Source organism: Delphinapterus leucas, chromosome 16 (genome assembly GCF_059928025.1).
Source record: "Delphinapterus leucas isolate spDelLeu-1000000601 "Yukka" chromosome 16, BTC_Dleu_Yukka2, whole genome shotgun sequence".
NCBI lineage: Eukaryota > Metazoa > Chordata > Mammalia > Artiodactyla > Monodontidae > Delphinapterus > Delphinapterus leucas.
The window spans coordinates 529249-553174 of NC_143144.1; the positions used below are offsets into that span (position 1 = coordinate 529249).

The 23926-nt window shown below is 42.5% G+C and overlaps 1 pseudogene; it reads right to left on the reverse strand.

Annotated features, from left to right (window-relative positions):
- Window positions 1–11110: 11110 nt before the first annotated feature.
- On the reverse strand, window positions 11111–11607 carry LOC149747077 (anaphase-promoting complex subunit 11 pseudogene; annotated as a pseudogene).
- Between the last annotated feature and the right edge of the window lie 12319 nt (window positions 11608–23926).

Sequence of the window (23926 nt, forward strand, 5' to 3'; positions counted from 1 at the left end):
GTTCACCCTTGAGTAACATGGGTTTGAACTGCATGGGTTCACTTATAGGCAGATATTTTTTCCCTTGTAAATATTACAGTACCACACGACCTGGGGTTTGTTGAATCCAAGGGTTCAGAACTGCAGATATGTTTTCCTTTATTCATCCATCTATTTCCAAATATTTGTCAAGTGCTCACTAGTGATTGGCACTGAGCTTAGGCAGTGGAGATGCTGTAATGAAAAGAAGGAATGTGCTCATTGTCCTAAGGGAAAATGCATGGTGGGAAGCAGACATTAAACAAGTAATAACAGTATGAACCATATACATCAAATGGGATAGCTGCTATAATGGACTGACAGATACACACTAGTAAATATAAAATAGACAACAAGGACCTACTGTATAGCACAGGGAACATAATGTATGTATAACTGAATCATTTTGCTGTACACCTGAAACACAACATTGTAAATCAACTAAACTTCAATTTTTAAAAGGGCAGTCTTGAGTCACTCTTTAGTGATTTAACCTCTTAGACATAACTCGTTGAATGGAAAGGAAGGAATCCAAGCCAGGTAGATCACTTAGAGTGTATGCTGGTCATTCTTCTTTTGCCTCTGCCCCATCTCTTATCTCCCTACCCTGCAATTCTGTTCCTTTTTTATCCTTCCCTGCCCTGCTCTGTGTCCAGGGGGCTGACCAACTTACTGGGATTCCCTTACCCTCTGGCTGCCAGTGGGTCTGGAGTATGGAGCACAGAGGTCTAGATGTTACTTTGTTCTCTCTCTGCCTCATCACTGTGGATTTTTCAGTGGATGGGTCTGTCTTTAACTACAGCTCTTTTGGGGAAAAACCTCATCCTCCAGTCTTCCCTCTTCTTTCTCCCTCTGACCTAGTGATGATAGAAGCCTCCTCCTGTTGCTAGATTTTGGGTGCCTTAATCTCCATTACTGGTTCTTTAATTTTTTCCTCCATCACTCTCAAACCGCCCTTAATTAAATTCTGCTGAAAAATAACAGCCAAGTAAGCCCTCTGTTTTCTGCTGAGACTCTGAATGATACAGAGTGCTTCTTTATTAATTTGCAATTAGAACCAAGAGGATTAACTGTATTCTTCTTTTCATGGCAATGAAGTTACTTGCATAAATTCTATAACAATCTATTCTCCTTGTAACAGAACACAATTAGAAACATCGATTTATTACCAAGGCTTTGCCTGAAATGTCATATTTAGAAAGATGTAGATAGAACCAAACCATTTTCAGGAACTATGTTGATTTTGTGGGGTCAATGCTTACAAAGTCCCTTGAAAATAACTGGTCTGGTACCTGGCTTACAGGGTTCCCAGGCTTACCCTGGGAAGTGAGGAAGGGAGTTCACTTCCTGACAAACTCAGGAACCTTAGGCTATTTGGGGGACATTGAGAAGAGAGAAGTTCACCCAAATCGAGGTATTGCAGGGGAAATATGATGGTGAGTCCATGGCTTGGCTTCCTAGCCTTGAGAGACTTTTAAAAATTGAATCTGATAGAAAGCCCAGAAATATACCCAGGAACTGATGGTCAACTAATCTATGACAAAGGAGGCAAGAATATAATGGAGAAAAGACAGTCTCTTCAATAAGTGGTGCTGGGAAAGCTGGACAGCTACATGGAAAAGAATGAAATCACAACATTCTCTCACACCATATACAAAAATAAACACAAAATGGATTAAAGACCTAAATATAAGACCAGATACTGGGGGCTTCCCTGGTGGCGCAGTGGTTGAGAGTCCGCCTGCCGATGCAGTGGACACAGGTTCGTGCCCGGTCCGGGAAGATCCCACGTGCCGCGGAGCGGCTAGGCCCGTGAGCCATGGCCGCTGAGCCTGCGTGTCCGGAGCCTGTGCTCCACAACGGGAGAGGCCACAACAGTGAGAGGCCCGCATATTGCAAATAAAAAAATAAATAAATAGAAGACTGGATACTATAAAACTCCTAGACAAAAATATAGGGAGAACAATTTTTGACATAAATCGCAGCAACATTTTTTTGAATCCACCTCCTAGAGTAATGGAAACGAAAGCAGAAAATAAACAAATAGGGCCTAATAAAACTTAAAGGCTTTTTCACAGCAAAGGAAACCATAAACAAAACAAAAAACAGCATATGGAATGGGAAAAAATATTTGCAAATGATGCGACAAATGAGGAATTAGTTTCCGAAATATACAAACAGCTTAATATCAAAAAATGCATGGGAGCTTCCCTGGTGGTGCAGTGGTTACGCATCCGCCTGCCAATGTAGGGGACACAGGTTCAAGCTCTTGTTCAGGAAGATCCCACATGCCGCAGAGCAACTAAGCCTGTGCGCCACAACTACTGAGCCTGCTCTCTGAAGCCCACAAGCCACAACTACTGAGCCCATGTGCCACAACTACTGAAGCCCGCACACCTAGAGCCGATGCTCCACAACAAGAGAAGCCACCGCAATGAGAAGCCTGCGCACCACAACGAAGAGTAGCCCCCACTCGCCAAAACTAGAGAAAGTCCGCGCACAGCAATAAAGAAACAAAGCAGGCAAAAGTAAAATAAATAAAATTTTAAAAAATGCATGGGAGACCTAACTAAACATTTCTCCATAGAAGACATAGAGATGGCCAACAGGCACATAAAAACATCACTAATTATTAGAGAAATGCAAATCAAAACTACAATGAGGTATCACCTCACACTAGTCAGAATGGCCATCATCAAAATGTCTACAAATCATAAATTCTGGAGAGGGTGTGGAGAAAAGAGAACCCTCCTACAGTGTTGGTGGGATTGTAAATTGGTACAGCCACTATGGAGAACAGTACGGACTGGAGGTTCCTTAAAAAACTAAAAATAGGGTTATCATATGACCCGGCAATCCCACTTCTAGGCATATATCCTGAGAAAACAATAATTCAAAAAGATACATGTACCCCAATGTTCACAGAAGAACTATTTACAATAGTCAGGATATGGAAGCAGCCTAAATGTCCATCGACAGAGGAATGGATAAAAAAGATGTGGTACATATACACAATGCGATACTATTCAGCCATTAAAAAAAGAATGAAATGATGCCATTTGCAGTAACATGGATGGACCTAGAGATTATTATACTAAGTGAAGTAAATCAGAGAAGGACAAATATCATATGATATCACTTATATGTGGAATCGAAAAAATAATACAAATGAGCTTATTTACAAAACAGAAAAAGACTCACAGACATAGATAAAAAACTTATGGTTACCAAAGGGGAAAGGAGGGGAAGGGATAAATTAGGAGTTTGGGAATAAAGTATACACACTATATATAAAATAGATGTATAGCACAGGGAACTATACTCAATATCTTGTAATAACCTATAATGGAAGAAAATCCAAATATATATATATATATGTAATATTTACAAATACATAAATATTTATAACTTAATCACTTTGCTGTATACCTGAAACTAACACATTGTAAATCAACTATATTTCAATAAATTTTTAAAATAAACAAACAAAAATAAAAATTGAATCTGAGACTCCCTATTAACAGTTCCAGCAATACAAACTGCTCTGCTCTGAGAAATACCACGACAGTGACACGAATGTACGTGCTGTCACTGAAGACACTCAAGCTGCAAACACATTGAATGATTTGCAGATTTTTTTTTTTTAGTTTTTAATTTTGGCTGTGCCAGGTCTTAGTTGTGGGATCTTCGTTGCAGCATGTGGGATCTTTAGTTGCAGCATTAAGGATCTTTAGTTGCGGCATGCAGGCTCATAGTTGCAGCATGCGAACTCTTAGTTGTGGCATGTATGCAGGATCTAGTTCCCCGACTAGGGATCAAACCCGGGCCCCCTGCATTGAGAGTGCAGAGTCTTACCCACTGGACCAGCAGGGAAGTCCTGATTTTCAGATATTAAATCATTCTTGCATCCCTAGAATAAATCCCACTTGATCATGGTGTATGATTCTTTTAATGTATTCTTTTTTTTTTTTTTTTTTACGGTACGCGGGCCTCTCACTGTTGCGGCCTCTCCCGTCGCGGAGCACAGGCCCCGGACGCGCAGGCTCAGCGGCCATGGCTCACGGGCCCAGCCGCTCTGCGGCATGTGGGATATTCCCGGACCGGGCACGAACCCGTGTCCGCTGCATCGGCAGGCGGACTCCCAACCACTGCGCCACCAGGGAAGCTCTCTTTTAATGTATTCTTGAATTTGGTTTGCTAATATTATGTTGAGGATTTTTGCATCTATGTACATCAAGGTCCTTCTTGATATTCTTAAAATCCGAATTTAAAATATTATCTCAGTGAAAAATTACAGGTAAATGCAAAAATATCAAGAAAGTGAAAGAGTCCTTAGAAATAAATGATAAGGAATAACAGATAAAAGGAACAAGGACTCAAAATAACTTACTTTCCATAAGAATTTTAGCTCTTCAGAGGAATTCTCATTAAAATCAATGTAAAAGGCAAGCTTTAGATTAAAATTTAAAACTTTTGAGGGCACTATATTTCCATGGTGAAATGGAAACGTAATTTATGTATAAGATATTAAGGAATACTGTTTTCAAAAACTTTTAATGACTTGGATAAGTACTAATATTAAGTGAAAAGGTAACTAGGAATATAGGATGATCGCATCTAATTTAGATGAAATATAGATATGCTGAGCGCTAGTTCTCAAATTTTTAAAAAGGTTTTAGTGTTAATACAATGGGAAGGATTCCATAAACATGCTTTGGTTTGATATTCTGTTTTCTTTCAACCAGACACACAGAGCTGCGATGCAGACCAGTTGTGACCAACACTTTCCCACGCCACCCCCAGTGCGTCCTGAGAGGCATTGACATTCTGTCCTGGAGCCCAGTGCCTGACTCAGGGGCTCCATAAATGCTCCCTGATATACTGCACTTGGGAAGAAGCCTATTTTTCCATAGCGTGAAATAATAGGAAAATTACTTCCACTAGAAGATTCCCCCCTAAACATTGAATCTTACAAATTTGGTTTTGATCTAACTGCAATCCTGTGAAGATATCTGAGTTTAAATGTGGCCTCCTTTTTTTTTTTTTTTTTTTTTTTTTGCTGTACGCGGGCCTGTCACTGTCGTGGCCTCTCCCATTGCAGAGCACAGGCTCCGGACGCGCAGGCTCAGCAGCCATGGCTCACGGGCCCAGCCGCTCCGCGGCTTGGGGGATATTCGCGGACCGGGGCACGAACCCGTGTCCCCTGCATCGGCAGGCTGACTCTCAACCACTGCGCCACCAGGGAAGCCCTAGATGTGACTTCTTTTGCAACAGAACCAGGGAACCCTGAGCACTCCTGTCATTTCTCATGTGACCACCAGAGGGCAGTGCGTGACTGCTAGTGACAATCACACTGCCCCCCACCCACCCACCCACCCCCCGTCAAACCTTTTACAAACAGTCTTCCTCAGAACATGTTTTATAGCCTTAGAGCATTTCTTTGAGGATTATTTAATTTCCTTTTATTTTTCAAACCTTTGGAATCTAATGAAAACTCCTTACAAATAACAACTAAAGGTAATGCACTGGATGGGAGATGCCCCTCCTTACACAGGCAGACACGTGAAATTATGTGTGTCTGAATGAGATGGACCATTGCCTAACATAAAATTTAAAAACTCATCCAAAATGGATCAAAGACCTAAATTTAGGAGCTAAATCTATAAACTTATAGAAGACAACATAGGAGCAAATCTTCATGACTTTGGATTTGGAGTCGTTTTCTTAAAGGTGACACCTTTCATAAAGGGTCACCAACATGACTGCTTTCCATTTGGCTCTTAGTGTGCCTCAGGCCCCAGGCAAGAATTATACAGGTCATTTCTCCAGTAATTCTCCCAAAACCCATTAAGCAGTGCCAGTTATTTTCTCCATTTTAGAGATTGGGTCACTGAGGCTCACAGCCTTGCTCGATCTCCCAGCTAAGAAGTGGCTGAGCAGGGACCAGAGTGCAGTCTCTCTGCCCTTGGACCCTGCGCTCTCTCCACACTGCTCCTCCCTGGATTCCTCCAGAAATCGGATCCCCAGACCTTGAGAACTCACTGAGATCTGGGGCGGGGTCACCACTTATGCCTGGAGCTTGGTTTTTTGGCCAGGAACGGCCCACCCTGGCCATTGGGGGCCCTCGTGGTGCCAGGATCAGCCGATATCTGGGCAGAAGGAGGTCTCTCTATGGGAACCAAGAGTAAAGGTTGTTGTATTATCAGAGCTGAGAAGTCCCCCTGCAGCATCTGGTTGCAGCCTGCTTGTCAGGTGGGCCCTACAGGGGTCTACTGAACACTGGGTTCAAATCCTGCCGCTGCCAGTCTGTGGGGCAGAAAATGGGGCAGTTTATTTCGGTTCCATTCCCTCATCAGTCAAGCAAGGACAGTGTTTCTACATTCTTCCTGGGGTTTTAAGAGATTCAATGAGACGATTCATGTCTGGAAAAGAGACCTAGGTAAGGACTGGATCATCCTTAGCTGTACCTGCTGATATGACCTCCCTGCAAGCCCTCTGCTGCCCTGGGCTCCCTGCCTCTGCCCACTCTGTTCCCTCTGCTGAGGACCCAGCTCCCTCAGACTCAGATGATTCTCCAGAAAGCCTTTTTCTCACTCCCATTGGCTGGGGTGTCCCTTGGCCTGCGGTGGGGAACAGCACTGGGGCTCACGCCATCAGACTCAGGACATTCCCTGGAGCTGGATATGAGCCTGTGCCTGAGGACGATGAGGTTCTGAGTGTGCAGAGCTGACCCTGGAGCTCCGTGCATAGTGCCGTCTCCTCCTCGGACCACAGGCCGGGGCGCCCAGCAAAGGGTCTCCCTCCTTCCAAGCAGCCACAGTGAGCTGCACTGAGCTCCCTGGGGTGCCTCCCACTTCCCCTGTGCCTCGCCCCGAGACAGCATCTCAGGGTCCCGCAGCCACCGGGGGCGGGGGGCAGTGTCTTCTCGCGGGTCGATATTGAAAGTCAGTTTCTGGAGAAGAAGTTAGTCTTTAATGGAAACAACACTGGGAAGAATCTGGGCCCCTTCATACAAACCAACACTGAGCCTGAGCCCGTAACCGTGACGGCACTGCCCCTGCCGTGGGGACCCTGTCCCGTGGGCCTCACTGCTCTCCACCCCGGTTCCATCAGGGGCGTCCCTCTCTTACCCTCAGGGGATCCCTGAGTGTCCTCCCTGTGAAGGTCTATGTTCTGTGCATGGGGACCCATCTCTTGGCCGAGGAGAGGGAGATCGCTGACCCGCAGCCACAGATAGAGCGCCCTCTGTCCTCACCTTGAGGGAGGTGAGGGCTCCCCCCTTCTCCTCACCTGGGGTCTTGGGCGGGAAGCAGAACCCCACCCCAAGCAGAAGCTGAATGTGAGGGGTGCCAGGGCTGGGGGCTGGCGCAGGGCCGAGCCAGGGGTCAGTGCTGGGGGAGCCCGAGGGGTGCTCAGTGGCGGTGCCGCCTCCAGAGCCCCCAGCCCGAAGCTCTGACCTTCCCGCAGCTCCCAGGGCGCCCACGTGCTTTGCTGAGGCCTCTCCTGCTCACACAAGCTGCAGTGGTTCTTGCTGTAGCGGCTCAGAACTTCGTCTGGCCTGAGCACAGTCAAAGCCACGTCTGTAAGTCGCCCACCTGCTCTGAGGGGTGATCTCTTGGGAAGAAGGAGCCCCGCCTTGGAGGGGGAGGGAATGGCCGGGCCTGAAGCCTCCTCTGGCCGGGAAGCAGGGCAGGCGTCCTTGGCTCGGAAGCGGAGTTAGGAGCCCAGGGCTGGGTGGCTCCCGGGTGGGGCCGGGCAGGGCTGGGTGTGTCACTGGACCGGCAGGGCTAAGATGAGCTCCGGGAAATAGGGCAGGGTGTGGGGCGGGAAACCTGGGCCAGGGGACTGGGGTGGCCCCTCCCTGCTCCGCGGGTCACTCTCAGACACCCTGAGGGCCTTCACTGCCCAGTAGGCCACCTCCCTGCCTCAGGCGGAGCTCCGGGCTCTCGGGAGCCCCTGCTTTCCCAAACGAGGCGCAAACTTGATGAAGAGACACAGGTAGTGGAAACTGCAGCCAACACCTAAAAACACGTATGAATTGTGTTCCCCAAATTCCACTTATAGGGACCAGTCCTTAAAAAAAATAGAGACTGAAGGATGCAGATGTACAGTACAATTAGTAGAGCGAAAAACTGGGAATGGTCCAATTGTGAACAGCCGGGGCTGCTGAGTAACCTGGAATGCGTGGCCACCGATACAGGACAAGGGATGCAGGACTGACGTGCATGTCCACCTGTGGGGACATCAGTTTACCGAAGCAGACAGCCCTGGAGCCTCACCACCCTTACCCTCTTGTGTGCACACACACACACACACACCCCACTGCACTATCCAATGGAAAAGACTGGAAAAATGGAAACCACTTGTTAAGGACAATTATTTCTTTTTTTCAGAATTTTATTTTATTTTCTCCCAGTTTTATTGAGATATAGACACACAGCACTGTATAAATGTAAGGTATACAGCATACCAATTTGACTTACAATCATCATGAAGTTTAGCTACTATCCATCCTCTCATATAGACACAAAATAAAAGAAAAAGAAAACATGTGTTTTCCCTTGTGAGGAGAGCTCTTAGGATTTACTCTTAAGAACTTTCATATATAACATACAGCAGTGGTAACTGTATTTATCATGTTGGACATCACATCCCTAGTACTCATTTATTTTTTTTTTTGAATTTTTGAATTTTATTGTATTTATTTTTTTATAGAGCAGGTTCTTATTATTATCTATTTTATACATATCAGTGTATACATGTCAATCCCAATCTCCCAATTCATCCCACCACCATCCCCTGCCGCTTTCCCCCTTGGTGTCCATACATTTGTTCTCTACATCTGTGTCTCTGTTTCTGCCCTGCAAACAGGTTCATCTGTACCATTTTTCTAGGTTCCACATATATGCATTAATATATATTTGATTTTCTCTTTCTGACTTACTTCACTCTGTATGACAGTCTCTAGATCCATCCACGTCTCTACAAATGACCCAATTTTGTTCCTTTTTATGGCTGAGTAATATTCCCTTGTATATATGTACCATATCTCCTAGTACTCATTTACCTTATAATTGGAAGTTTGTACCTTTTCAACCACCTTCATTGAGTTCCCCTTCCCATAACCCCCCACTCTTGTAACCACAGATCTGGTCTTTTCTTCTATGAGCTTGTTTGTTTGTTTTTCAAAGTATATTGGACCTTGAACACTATGTTAGTTCCTGGCACACAACACAGTGTTATGTCTATACATTTCAAAATGGTCATCATGATTAGTCTAGTTACCATCTGTCTCCAGACAAAAATATTAAATTATTATTGACCATATGCCCCACTAATACAATACATTTCATTCCTGTGACTCATTTATTTGTAACTGGAAATCTGTACCTCTTCATCTCCCTCACCTATTTCTGGCATCCCCATACGACTCTTCCTTCTAAAAACTACCTGTTTGTTCTCTGTATCTATGAGTCTGTTGCTATTTTGTTGTTCGTTCTTTCATTTGTTTTGATTTTTAGATTCCACACAGAAATAAAATAATATGATATTTGTCTTTGTCTGACTGATTTCGCTAAGCATAAGGTCCATCCATGCTGTTGCAAATGGCAAAATTTCATTCTTTTTTGATAGCAGAGTAATAGTCCATTGTGTGTGTGTGTGTGTGTGTGTGTGTGTGTGTGTACCACATATTTTTTAATCTATTCATCTGTCGATGGGCACTTAGATTGCTTCCATATCTTGGTTATTGTAAATTATGCTGTTATGAACGTTGGGGTGCATATATATCTTTTTGAATTAGGGTTTTGGTTTTCTTTTGATAAATACCTAAAAGTGGAATTGCTGGGTTGTATGGTAGTTCTATTTTTAGTTTATTTAGGAAACTCAATACTGTTTTCCACAGTGGCTGCACCAATTTACATTCCCACAAACAGTATATAAGGGTCCCCTTTTCACCACATCCTCTCCAACATTTGTTATCTGTGTTCTTTTTGATGACAGCCATTCTGACAAGAATGAAGTGATATCTCGTTGTGGTTTTGATTTGCATTTGTCTGATGATTGGTGATGTTGAGCATCTTTTCATGTGTCTGTTGGTCATCTGTATGTTCTTGGGGAAATATCTGTTCAGCTCTTCTGCTCATTTGGGTTTTTGTTTTTTGGGGGTTGAGCTGAATGAGCTCTTTGTCTATTTTGGGTGTTAAGCCCTCATCAGAGACATTGTGTGCAAACATCTTCTCCCATTCAGTAGGCAGCCTTTTCCCTTTGTTGATAGTTTCCTTCACTGTGCAAAAGATTTGAGTTTGATGGAATCCCATCTGTTTATTTTTGCTTTTGTTTTCCTGGCCTGAGGAACATATCTGAGAAAATATTGCTAAGACCGATATCAAAGTGCATATTGCCTATGTGTTCTTCTAGAAGTTTTATGGTGTCAGGTCTTACATTTAAGTCTTTAATCCATTTTGAGTTTATTTTGTATCTGGTTTAAAAGGAAGACAATTATTTCTTGCTAGAAGGAATGTATCTTCTTTTCTTATTTTTATTTATTTATTTTTAATTAATTTATTTTATATTTGGCTGCATTGGGTCTTTGTTGCTGCACTCAGGCTTTTCCCTAATTGTGGCGAGCAGGGCCTACTCTTCGTTGCGGTGCACGGGCTTCTTATTGTGGTGGCTTCTCTTGTTGTGGAGCACGGGCTCTAGGTTCACGGGCTTCAGTAGTTGTAGCTCTTGGGCTCTAGAACGCAGGCTCAGTACTTGTGGCACAGGGCTTAGTTGCTCCATGGCATGTGGGATCTTCCTCGACCAGGGCTCGAACCCATGTCCCCTGCATTGGCAGGTGGATTCTTAACCATTGCACCACCAGGGGAATCCCTCACAGGTCTTTGTTTTTGTTTTTGGTTTTTTTGCCAGTCTCATGTGGTTTAATGAGTTTTACTTATTGGATAAAAGTGTCAATGTTGTGATGGAAAAAGAAACAAACGCAGCTCCAGTCCTCGTTTCAACCCTGTCACAGCCCAAAGGGGACTGGCCCAGTGGAGACCATGGCCACCCAGAGCCACTGTGGGGGCGGGGCCGTCTCAGGGCAAGGGGAGAGTAGGGCAGTGCAGCCTCACTCCTTGAACTTCCACTCCTGGCGGCACATGGGGCAGTGCTGCTGCACCTGCTGCACGTTGAGCCACTTGAGGATGCAGTGCGTGTGGAAGCAGTGAGAGCACTGGCCCCACACCAGCGGGCAGTCTTCACCTGGCACCTTGCAGTCCAGGCAACAGCCATTGAAGGCCATCCGGCAGATGCCGCAGTTCTCATTGTTGGCCACCCAGAGCCAAATGACCACGCCGTTCCAGCACTTGATCTTCACCTTCATGGTGCGGGAAGCCCCTGCCGACCTAATCGCGCGCTGCCCCACCCGCCTTCAGTTGGCAGCGCCGGCGCCGCGCGGGAAGACATGTCAGGTCTTTTTTAATTTACAAAATTTTTAGTTTTTAAGGAAGTTTCTGGCGAAGATAAAATCAAGCAAAATCTGCTCTTCATAGCCTACCCTCCCCAAATTTGGGGCCAAAACATACATATGCAGATATGCATAGAGTAAGTAAACACCTTGGAATGATTATACCTTGATGAAGAGCATAAAGAATTAAAGAACCTGCTCTAGACAGTGAACGTTTAGCATATTCTGTTGTATTGTAAAGGGGGTGAAAACTATTAGAGGAACAATTTAAGCTCTGAAGCTCGGAGCTGCAAGTGTGGATATCCAGTGGCACTCACCCAGGGTAATCTTTGAAAAGATTCTGGGAAGAAACTGAGAACCTTACAAAATATCCATAGTAATAACACCTTCACTTTATGTATTGAAGATAATATTATCTGTTAGAAAATAGAAACTTCTCCTTGGAGTTAGATTACTATGATGTTCATATACAAAAACTAGATTGGAACATTCATTTTCATACAAGGAAAAATGTTTTTCAGACATTTATTTAAGTGATATTTATATTTATTATTAAAGTGATATTTTTCCTGATCTATCACAGACCGAAAACCTCCAGTGTACAGAGCTTGCTAGCATGGATTAACTTTCTGTGATAATTATCCTGGAAATCATATTAGCAAGGACCAAAAATCGATGGGGCAACTGTGTGCAATTTTGCTCAAGACATCCCTCATGGCGCAGTGGCAAAGAATCTGCCTGCCAATGCGGGGGACACAGATTCGAGCCCTGGTCCAGGAAGATCCCACATGCCACAGAGCGACTAAGCCCGTGCGCCACAACGACTGAGCCTGCACTGTAGAGCCCACGAGCCACAATTACTGAGTCTGTGTGCCACAACTACTGAGCCTGCGCTCTAGAGCCTGTGAGCCACAACTACTGAACCCGTGTGTCACAACTACTGAAGTCCACACGCCTAGAGCCCGTGCTCTGCAAAAAGAGAAGCCACCACAATGAGAAGTCTGCACACCGCAACAAAGAGTAACCCCCGCTCGCTGCAACTAGAGGAAGCCCACGCACAGCAACGAAGACCCAACGCAGCCAAAAAGAAATAAATAAAATAAATAAATTTACTAAAAAAAAAAAAAAAAGACAGTCGGTGTCCATTTTACTCACACAAATGGCAAACAAACCTGGGTTTGAACACTGAAGGGCAGAAATGCCTCTTCAACACCAGAGTTCTGGAAAATTCTCATACCTTTTTTGTAACATTCCAGGAATTGGCTAAGTGGAAATGTGGGTTATGATACCATTGGAATTCAATGAATAACTTTAAAAAAAAGTCTCACATACTTTCTTTTTCTTAAACAACTTTATTGAGACATAATTTACAAATTATATAATTCACCCATTTAAAGTGTACAATTCAATGGGTTTTAGTATATATTCACTGAGTTGTGCAACTATCATCACAATCAATTTTAGAATATTTTCATCACATTCCCCCAAACCCATACCCATTAGCAGTCACTTCCCACTCCCCCCCGACCTCTCCCAGCCCCTGGCAACCACTGATCTGATTTCTGTCTCTATAGATTTGCCTGCTCTGTGCATTTTATATCAATGAGATCATATGAGATGTAGGAATTATTTTTTCTTGAGGGAAGGGGTAGGGAAAGAGCAATGGTCTGCTTTTCTATTGTTGTAAATTTCTTGTCATATAATATTTATAATCCTTCTGTCCCTAAATATTATCTTCCTAATTTCCATCCCAGCTGGTAATGGAAAAGAGGATGGTTCGTGACTAGTTATGGCATGGTGTTCTGCTGCACAAAGTGCGTGCTCCACTTGGACACTGCAGGAAGGGGAGGGTGTGGCAGACGCCTCTGCTCTAGTCCCCAGTGCTGCCTGTGGGTCCCCAGCCTCCTACATCACCTAACCAGGTAATAGGAGAAGCCAGATGTGTAAGGATAAGCTGGACGTCTGTGAGAAAGACTTGAGAGTCAAACACCAGAGAAATTAGCTCAAACGTCAAGTAGAAGGGACAACAGCAAGAATGGAGAGGTGATGCAGCGTCTAGTGTTTAGACAGAAATCAGATCAGATTAACAGCAGGTAAAAAGCAAGCAATCAGTATCCACAGCATTTGCCCAGGTGCTCTGATAGCCTTAGTCTAGAACACAGCTATTCCACTGGGAAACACTGAAGGGCCAATGGTCCCTTATCATTGAGTTAAGTCTTTGTGTTCCGGGAGAATGGATAGGCACCCTTGGTTGCCTTCAAAATAGTCATTTTCCCCATCCCACCTCCACAACCCACATCCCCCCCTCCATTCCGGCTACGTATAGGTCTGCCAATGCCAGATACTATATTCCCATTCCTCCTTCCAGGGAGAGTCAAGCATGAGATCCAAACGTGGGAGACTGCTGGATGACTTCTCAGAATAGATTTCCTACCTAATTAAAAACAGATTCATGAAAAAAAAAATACCAGTGGCAAATTTGGCAAGACATTGTCTTCATTTGATCCCTGGAAGTGTAATAACCACCTTGAGACCATGAAGGGGTAAGTCAGAGGATGGCAACTTGGGAATACATAATCCATCAAGACCTTGATGGCAATGTTGTACTTCTTTTTTCTTCTATTTTTTTTTAAGTAAAAGTATAATTTATTTATTTTTATTTGTCATTTTTAACATCTTTATTGGAGTATAATTGCTTTACAAAGATGTGCTAGTTTCTGCTTTATAACAAAGTGAATAGCTGTACTTCTGATGTAAGTAACCCCATGTGGCCTTTCTCAGCTTTTTGTTATGTGAGTTTATCAACATTTAGTTGGGCTTTCTGATATTTTTTATTTTACTTTTATTTTTTTAACATCTTTATCGGAGTATAATTGCTTTAAAACAAAGTGAATCAGCTATACATATACATATATCACAATATCTCTTCACTCTTGCATATGCCTCCCTCCCACACTCCCTATCCCACCCCTCTAGGTGGTCACAAAGCACCGAGCTAATATCCCTGTGCTTTGCGGCTGCTTCCCACTAGCTATCTATTTTACGTTTGGTAGTGTATATATGTCCATGCCAGTCTCTCACTTTGTCCCAGCTTACCCTTCCCTCTCCCCGTGTCCTCAAGTCCATTCTCTAGTAGGTCTGTGTCTTTATTCCCGTCTTGCCCCTAGGTTCTTCATGAACACTTTTTTTTTTTTTAGATTCCATATATATGTGTTAGCATACGGTATTTGTTTTTCTCTTTCTGACTTACTTCACTCTGTATGACACTCTAGATCCATTCACCTCACTACAAATAGCTCAATTTCGTTTGTTTCTATGGCGGAGTAATATTCCATTGTATATATGTGCCACATCTTCTTTATCCATTCATCTGTCGATGGACACTTAGGTTGCTTCCATATCCTGGCATTGTAATTAGAGGTGCAATGAACATTGTGGTACATGACTCTTTGAATTACGGTTTTCTCAGGGTATATGCCAATACTGGAATTGCTGGGTCATATGGTAGTTCTATTTGTAGTTTTTTAAAGGAACCTCCATACTGTTCTCCATAGTGGCTGTATCAATTTACATTCTCACCAACAGTGAAAGAAGGTTCCCTTTTCTCCACACCCTCTCCAATATTTATTGTTTCTAGATTTTTTGATGATGGCCATTCTGACGGGTGTGAGATGATACCTCACTGTAGTTTCGATTTGCATTTCTCTAAAGATTAATGATGTTGAGCATTCTTTCATGTGTTCGTTGCCAATCTGTATATCTTCTTTGGAGAAATGTCTATTTAGGTCTATGCCCATTTTTGGATTGGGTTGTTTGTTTTTTGATATTGAACTGCATGAGCTGCTTGTAAATTTAGGAGACTAAGCCTTTGTCAGTTGATTCATTTGCAAATATTTTCTCTCATTCTGAGGGTTGTCTTTTGGTCTTGTTTATGGTTTCCTTTGCTGTGCAAAAGCTTTGAAGTTTAATTATGTCCCACTTATTTCTGTTTTTATTTCCATTTCACTAGGAGGTGGGTCAAAAAGGGTCTTGCTGTGATTTACGTCATAGAGTGTTCTGCCTATGTTTTCCTCTAAGAGTTTGATGGTGTCTGGCCTTACATTTAGGTCTTTAATCCATTTTGAGTTTATTTTTGTGTATGCTGTTAGAGAGTGTTCTAATTTCATTGTTTTACATGTAGCTGTCCAGTTTTCCCAGCACCATTTATTGAAGAGGCTGTCTTTCCTCCACTGTATATTCTTGCCTACTTTATCAAAGATAAGGTGACCATATGTGCGTGGGTTTATCACTGGGCTTTCTATCCTGTTCCATTGCTCTATATTTCTGTTTCTGTGCCAGTACCATACTGTCTTGATTACTGTAGCTTTATAGTATAGTCTGAAGTCAGGGAGCCTGATTCCTCCAGCTCCATTTTTCTTTCTCAAGATTGTTTTGGCTATTCGGGCTCTTCTGTGTTTCCATACATATTGTGAAATATTTTGTTCTATTTCTGTGAAAAATGCCAGTGGTAGTTTGACAGGGATTGCGTTGAATCTGTAGATTGCTTTGGGTAGTATAGTCATTTTCACAATGTTGATTCTTCTAATCCAAGAACATGGTATATCTCTCCATCTATTTGTATCATCTTTAATTTCTTTCATCAGTGTCATAATTTTCTGCATACAGGTCTTTGTCTCCTTAGGTAGGTTTATTCCTAGGTATTTTATTATTTTTGTTGCAGTGGTAAATGGGGGATTTTTCTTAATTTCAATTTCAGATTTTCCATTATTAGTGTATAGGAATGCAAGAGATTTCTGTGCATTAATTTTGTATCCTGCTAGTTTACAAAATTCATCGATTAGCTCTAGTAGTTTTCTGGTAGCATCTTTAGGATTCTCTATGTATAGTATCATGTCATCTGCAAATAGTGACCGCTTTACTTCTTCTTTTCCGATGTGGATTCCTTTTATTTCTTTTCCTTCTCTTATTGCTGTGGCTAAAACTTCCCAAACAATGTTGAATAATAGTGGTGAGAGTGGACAACCTTGTCTTGTTCCTGATCTTAGTGGAAATGGTTTCAGTTTTTCACCATTGAGGATGATGTTGGCTGTGGGTTTGTCATATATGGCCTTTATTATGTCAAGGTAAGTTCCCTCTGTGCCTACTTTCTGGAGGGCTTTTAGCATAAATTGGTGTTGAATTTTATTGAAAGTTTCTCTGCATCTATTGAAATGATCATATGTTTTTTCTCCTTCAATTCGTTAGTATGGTGTATTACATTGATTGATTTGCATATATTGAAGAATCCTTGCATTCCTGAGATAAACCCCACTTGATCATGGTGTATGATCCTTTTAATGTGCTGTTGGATTCTGTTTGCTAGTATTTTGTTGCGGATTTTTGCATCTATATTCATCAGTGATGTTGGCCTGTAGTATTCTTTCTTTGTGACATCTTTGCCTGTTTTTTGTATCAGGGTGATGGTGGCTTTGTAGAATTAGTTTGGGAGTGTTCCTCCCTCTGCTATATCTTGGAACAGTTTGAGAAGGATTAAACTGAGAAGGTGTTAACTCATCTCTAAATGTTTGATAGAATTCGCCTGTGAAGTCATCTGGTCCTGGGCTTTTGTTTATTAAGAGATTTTTTTTTTATTAAGAGATTTTTAATCACAGTTTCAATTTCAGTGATTGTGATTTGTCTATTCATATTTTCTATTTCTTCCTGGTTCAGTCTCAGAAGGTTGTGCATTTCTGAGAATTTGTCCATTTCTTCCAGGTTTTCCATTTTATTGGCGTGTAGTTTCTTGTAGTATTCTCTCATGATCCTTTGTATTTCTGCAGTGTCAGTTGTTACTTCTCCTTTTTCATTTCTAATTCTATTGATTTGAGTCTTCTCCCATCTTTACTTGATGTGTCTGGATAATGGTTTATTAATTTTGTTTATCTTCTCAAAAAAACAGCTTTTAGTGTTATTGATCTTTGCTGTTGTTTCCTTCTTTTTCATTTATTTCTGATCTGATTTATATGATTTCTTTCCTTCTACTAACTTTGACGTTTCTCTGTTCTTCTTTCTCTAATTGTGTTAGGTGTAAGGTTAGGTTATTTGAGATGTTTCTTGTATCTTAAGGTAGGATTGTATTGCTATAAGCTCCCCTCATAGAACTGCTTTTGCTGCATCCCATAGGTTTTTGGTCGTCGTGTTTTCATTGTCATTTGTTTCTAGATATTTTTTAATTTGCTGTTTGATTTCTTCAGTGATCTCTTGGTTATTAAGTGGTGTATTGTTTCGTCTCCATGTGTGTGCAATTTTTTAGAGATATTTCCCTGTAACTGATATCTAGTCTCATAGTGTTGTTGGCAGAAAAGATACTTGATACAATTTCACTTTTCTTCAATTTACCAAGGCTTGATTTGTGATCCAAGATATGATCTAGCCTGGAGAATGTTCCATGAGCACTTGGGAAGAATGTGCATTCTATTGTTTTTGGATGGACTGTCCTATAAATATCAGGTCCCCTACTATGATTGTGTTACTGTCGATTTCCCCTTCTATGGCTGTTAGTATTTGCCTTATGTATTGAGGTACTCCTATGTGGGGTGCATACATATTTACAATTGTTATATCTTCTTCTTGGGTTGATCCGTTTGTCATTATGTAGTGTGCTTCTTTGTCTCTTATAATAGTCTTTACTTTAAAGTCTATTTTGTCTGATATGAGAATTGCTACTCCAGCTTTCTTCTGATTTCCATTTGCTTGGAATATCTTTTTCCAACCCCTCACTTTCAGTCTGGATGTGTCCCTAGGTCTGAAGTGTGTCTCTTGTAAACAGCATATATAAGGGTCTTGTTTTTGTATCCATTCAGCCAATCTATGTTTTTTGGTTGGGGCATTTAATCCATTTACATTTAAGGTAATTATCGATATATATGTTCCTAGTCCCACTTTCTTAATTGTTTTGGGTTTGTTATTGTAGGTCTTTTCCTTCTCTTGCGTTTCTTGCCTAGAGAAGTTCCTTTAGCATTTGTTGTAAAGCTGCTTTGGTGGTGCTGAATTCTCTCAGCTTCTGCTTGTGTGTAAAGGTTTTAATTTCTCCGTCATATGTGAATGAGATCCTTGCTGGATAGAGTAACCTTGGTTGTAGGTTTTTCCCTTTTGTCACTTTAAATATGTCCTGCCACTCCCTTCAGCAGAGTTTCTGCTGAAAGATCAGCTGTTAACCTTATGGGGATTCCCTTGTATATTATTTGTTGTTTTTCCCTTGCTGCTTTTAATATTTTTTCTTTGTATTTAATTTTGATAGTTTGATTAATATGTGTCTTGACATTTTTCTCCTTGTATTTATCCTGTATGGGACTCTCTGTGCTTACTGGACTTTTTTTTTTTTTAAGTCTCAATCTTTTATTTTCTAATTCTAGCAAAAATATATCCTGTTAAATTCTTTTTTCCCAAAACAAGTCTCAGTGAAAAGCAGTACATGGTGATTGCAATATTTGCAAAGGCTGTGTGTCACAAAACATCAGCAAGAGAAAAGTTTATGGGAAGATATTATTGAAGCATTCTTTTTTTTTTTAACATCTTTATTGGGGTAAAATTGCTTTACAATGGTATGTTAGTTTCTGCTTTATAACAAAGTGAATCAGTTATACATATACATATGTTCCCATATCTCTTCCCTCTTGCATCTCCCTCCCTCCCACCCTGCTTACTGGACTCGATTAGGGAAGTTTTCCAGTATAATTTCTTCAAATATTTTCTCAGTCCCTTTCTTTTTCTCTTCTTCTTCTAGGACCTCTATAATTCGAATGTTGGTGACTTTAATGTTGTCCCAGAAGTCTCTGAGACTGTCCTCAATTCTTTTCATTCTTTTTTCTGTATTCTGCTCTGCAGTAGTTATTTCCATTCTTTTGTCTTCCAGGTCATTTACCCGTTCTTCTGCCTCAGTTATTCTGCTACTGATCCTCTCTAGAGAATGTTTAATTTCATTTATTGTGTTGTTAATCATTGTTTGTTTTCTCTTTGGTTCTTCTATGTCCTTGTTAAATGTTTCTTATATTTTCTCCATACTATTTCCAAGATTTTAGATCATCTTTACTATCATTATTCTGAATTCTTTTTCAGGTAGACTGCCTATATCCTCTTCATATGTTATGTCTGGTGGGTTTTTACCTTGCTCCTTCATCTGTTGTGTGTTTCTCTTTCTTCTCACTTTGCTTATTTTACTGTGTTTGGGGTCTCCTTTTCACAGGCTGCAGGTTCGTAGTTCCCATTGTTTTTGGTGTCTGTCCACAGTGGCTAAGGTTGGTTCTGTGGGTTGTGTAGGCTTTCTGGTGGAGGGGACTAATGCCTGAGTTCTGTTGGATGAGGATGGATCTTGTCTTTCTGGTGGGCAGGTCCACGTCTGATGGTGTGTTTTGGGGTGTCTGTCACCTTATTATGATTTTAGGCAACCTCTCTGCTAATGGCTTGGGTTGTGTTCCTGTCTTGCTAGTTGTTTGGCATAGGGTGTCCAGCACTGTAACTTGCTGGTTGTTGAGTGGAGCTGGGTCTTAATGTTGAGACGGAGATCTCTGGAAGATTTTCGTCATTTGATATTACATGGAGCTGGGAGGTCTCTTGTGGACCAGTGTCCTGAACTTGGCTCTCCCACCTCAGAGGCACAGCCCTGACACCTGGCTGGAGCACCAAGAGCCTGTTATCCACACGGCTCAGAATAAAAGGGAGAAAAAAAGGAAGAAAGAAAGGAAAAGATAAAATAAAATAAAATGAAATAACATAAAGTAAAATAAAATAAAGTTATTACAATAAGAATAATTTTTTAAAAATTTAAATGTAATAAAAATAAAGAAAGACGAGTGCAACTAGACCAAAAAACAAGTCCACAAATTATAACAAGTGCTAAAAACTATACTAAAAAAAAAAGAAAAAAAAAAGGACAGACAGAACCCTAGGACAAATGGTAAAAGCAAAGCTATACAGACAAAATCACACACAGAAGCATAGACATACACATGCACAAAAAGAGAAAAAGGGGGGGAAAATATATATATATCGTTGCTCCCAAAGTCCACCTCCTCAATTTGGGATGATTTGTTGTCTGTTCAGGTATTCAACAGATGCAGGGTACATCAAGATGATTGCGGAGATTTAATCCGCTGCTCCTGAGGCAGCTCGGAGAGATTTCCCTTTCTCTTCTTTGTTCGCACAGCTCCCGGGGCTCAGCTTTGGATTTGGTCCCGCCTCTTCATGTAGGTCCCCTGAAGGCATCTGTTCTTCACTCAGACAGGACAGGGTTAAAGGAGCAGCTGCTTCGGGGGCTCTGGCTCATTCAGGCCTGGGGGAGGGAAGTGTATGGGGTGCAGGGCGAGCCTGCAGCTGCAGCGCCCAGCTTGACGTTGATGTTGCAACAGCCTGAGGCGCGCCGTGTGTTCTCCCGGGGAAGTTGTCCCTGGATCCCGGGACCCTGGCAGTGGCGGGCTGCACAGGCTCCCTGGAAGGGGGGTGTGGATAGTGACCTGTGCTTGCACACAGTCTTCTTGGTGGCGGCAGCAGCAGCCTTAGCGTCTCATGGCCGTCTATGGGGTCCGCGCTGTTAGCGGCGGCTCGCGCCCGTCTCTGGATCTCCTTTAAGCAGCGTTCTTAATCCCCTCTCCTCGCGCGCCCCGGGAAACAAAGAGGGAAGAAAAAGTCTCTTGCCTCTTCGGCAGGTCCAGACTTTTCCCCAGACTCCCTCCCGGCTAGCTGTGGCACACTAGCTCTCTTCAGACTGTGTTCACGCCGCCAACCCCAGTCCTCTCTCTGCGCTCCGACCAAAGCCCAAGCCTCAGCTCCCAGCCCCGCCCGCCCCGGCGGGGGAGCAGACAAGCCTCTCGGGCTGGTGAGTGCTGGTCGGCCCTGATCCTCTGTGCGGGAATCTCTCCACTTTGCCCTCCGCACCCCTGTGGCTGCGCTCTCTTCCGCGGCTCCGAAGCTCCCCTCAGTCTCCGCCCACGAAGGGGCTTCCTAGTGTGTGGAAGCCTTTCTTCCTTCACGGCTCCCTCCCACCGGTGCAGGTCCCGTCCCTATTCTTTTGTCTCTGTTTTTGCTTATTTCTTTTGCCCCATCCAGGTACGTGGGGAGTTCCTTGCCTTTTGGGAGGTCTGAGGTCTTCTTCCAGTGTTCAGTAGGTGTTCTGTAGGGGTTGTTCCAAATGTAGATGTATTTTGAAGTATTTGTAGGGAGGAAGGTGATCTCCACGTCTTAGTCTTCCGCCATCTTGAATGCCCTCCCTCTGGGCTTTCTGATATTTTTTATAGGAAGTATCCTAGAATGATATACAATAATGAGTATATTACTTTCAGAGGATCATTGGTTATAATCTTGTTTACAAGACAAGTATGCAGTTGTACTTCCTTTGTGATTTTTCCTTTGATTTCTCCTTGGAAAAATCCTCCCAGTGGATGCCATACTTGGTCAGTATTCCAACAACTTGGGTGTCTTTGTGGACTAGGAGATCCTAAGAACCAATGGGAGAACGTATAATATTACATGGCAGTGAAGGTGCCCCAGAAACAGTGGGATCATGGAAACACCAAGTTCAATGCCATAAATCAGCAGTATGTGGTGGAGTATATCAGCCTCTTGAAGTTGGGGTGGCTGTGAGAACAGGTGGGGAGGCTGAGTTTCTTTGTGATGTGGGTCCTAAACATCAGGTTTCCACAGGTAATGCTTCAGATCAAATTATATCTGGGCCAACTGACCAGGGCCTTGTCAACAACAACATTTCAATTTTCCATGATATACCTCTGTAAAGATTTTTAAGGCAATCCTTGGCTGGAAACCAGAACGTATCATTTTTTCTCTTTTTTTAAAATTAATTTTTATTGGAGTATAGTTGATTTACAATGTTGTGTTAGTTTCAGGTGTACAGCAATGTGAATCAGTTTATATATATATATATATATATATATATATATATATATATCCAGTCCTTTTTTAGATTCTTTTCCCATTTAGGTCATTACAGGGTATTGAGTAGAGTTCCCTGTGCTATACAGTATATATACAATGGAATATTACTCAGCCATGAAAAAGAGCGAAATAATGCTACTTGCAGAACATATCATTTTCATTAAGGTTTTAGATTTAGCAAAGGTCAAAAGCAGGGCCCAAACTCCCCAAGATCAACACACTGTGACACTGCCCAGAAGCAGTTCTGATAGCTCTTGAACCAAAAATTTATGTTCCTTTTTAAGTTGAAATGATACAGTGCTGCCTGGTGGTGCTACCCCTTCTGGAAAGTGACAGGCTCTTATGCCAAGCAACTCTGCTCTACCCCATCTTAATCCCGATCCCCACATTAGGGAAAGTCAAGAACCAGAAAGTGTGTGCACACTCCGTTCAAGCAAGTACCTCCATCTTCAAGCAAGAGTGTGTTCTGCAAAAGCCTCTTTGGACCACCCCAGCTCAATGTAGGGCTCCCCTGCCTGTGCCCCAAACAAACTTCTGTGCTGTCAGTGGTTGGATCCAGCTCTGCCTCTGCAAAACCAGTGAGACAATGGAAACACCACGCTTTGAGGCTTCCATATAAACATGGACTCTGTGTGTTTATTTTTAAAAATGCACATACAAGCAACATGAAACAAAAAACTAGACATGGGTGGTTTGCTGGATTTCTTGTGAACTTTTGGTTGTAGAGAATAGGAATGAAATTGGGGTCTTACAGCATCTATGAACAGCAGTCACAACGCTCCACCCAATTATCTAATAGGTCGAACAACACATTAGACTGCAGATATTAGTCATTTGTATTCTTTACTCTGTGCCATACGTCCCAAGGTCAGGGACTGGTACATCACAACAGACTTATCCCTGTTGTCAAGGACATGTGGAAGGGTTCCTGAACCAGCAACTTAGAGAGGAATGTCCAGTCCCCCTATCTTGGTAGGTCAAGCTAGCTGGACCAAACTGCTCAGCTAGCAGTGGTGCTTGCCTCAAACTTTCAGAGGAGGGGTTTCCTTTCAGAGTTAATCTGGAGTGGAAGAAGCTACCTGGAAGTGGAAGAAAGCCAGATCCTGAGGTCAAAGAGGCAAATAACACAGTTCCGCGGGGTGCTGTTGGGGCAGGCTGGGTAGATAAATAGCCAGATTACCACAAGGCAAGTTGCTATGTGCTGTAACAGAAGATCCAGGAGGAGAAAGTGAGGAACACTGGAGAGGATGGAAGTGGGCTGATTCGAGAAGTCTTCACTTAAGAAGTGATACTGGAATACCACTCAGCCATAAAAAAGAATGAAATAACGCCATTTGCAGCAAAACGGATGGACCTAGATATGATCATACTAAGTGAAGTCAGTAAGATAAAGACAAATATATGATAACATGTACACAAGGAATATTAAAAAATGATGCAAGTGAAACTTATTTACAAAACAGAAATAGACTGACAGACATAGAAAACAAACTTATGCTTACCAAAGGGGAAAGGGGGGGAGGCATAAAT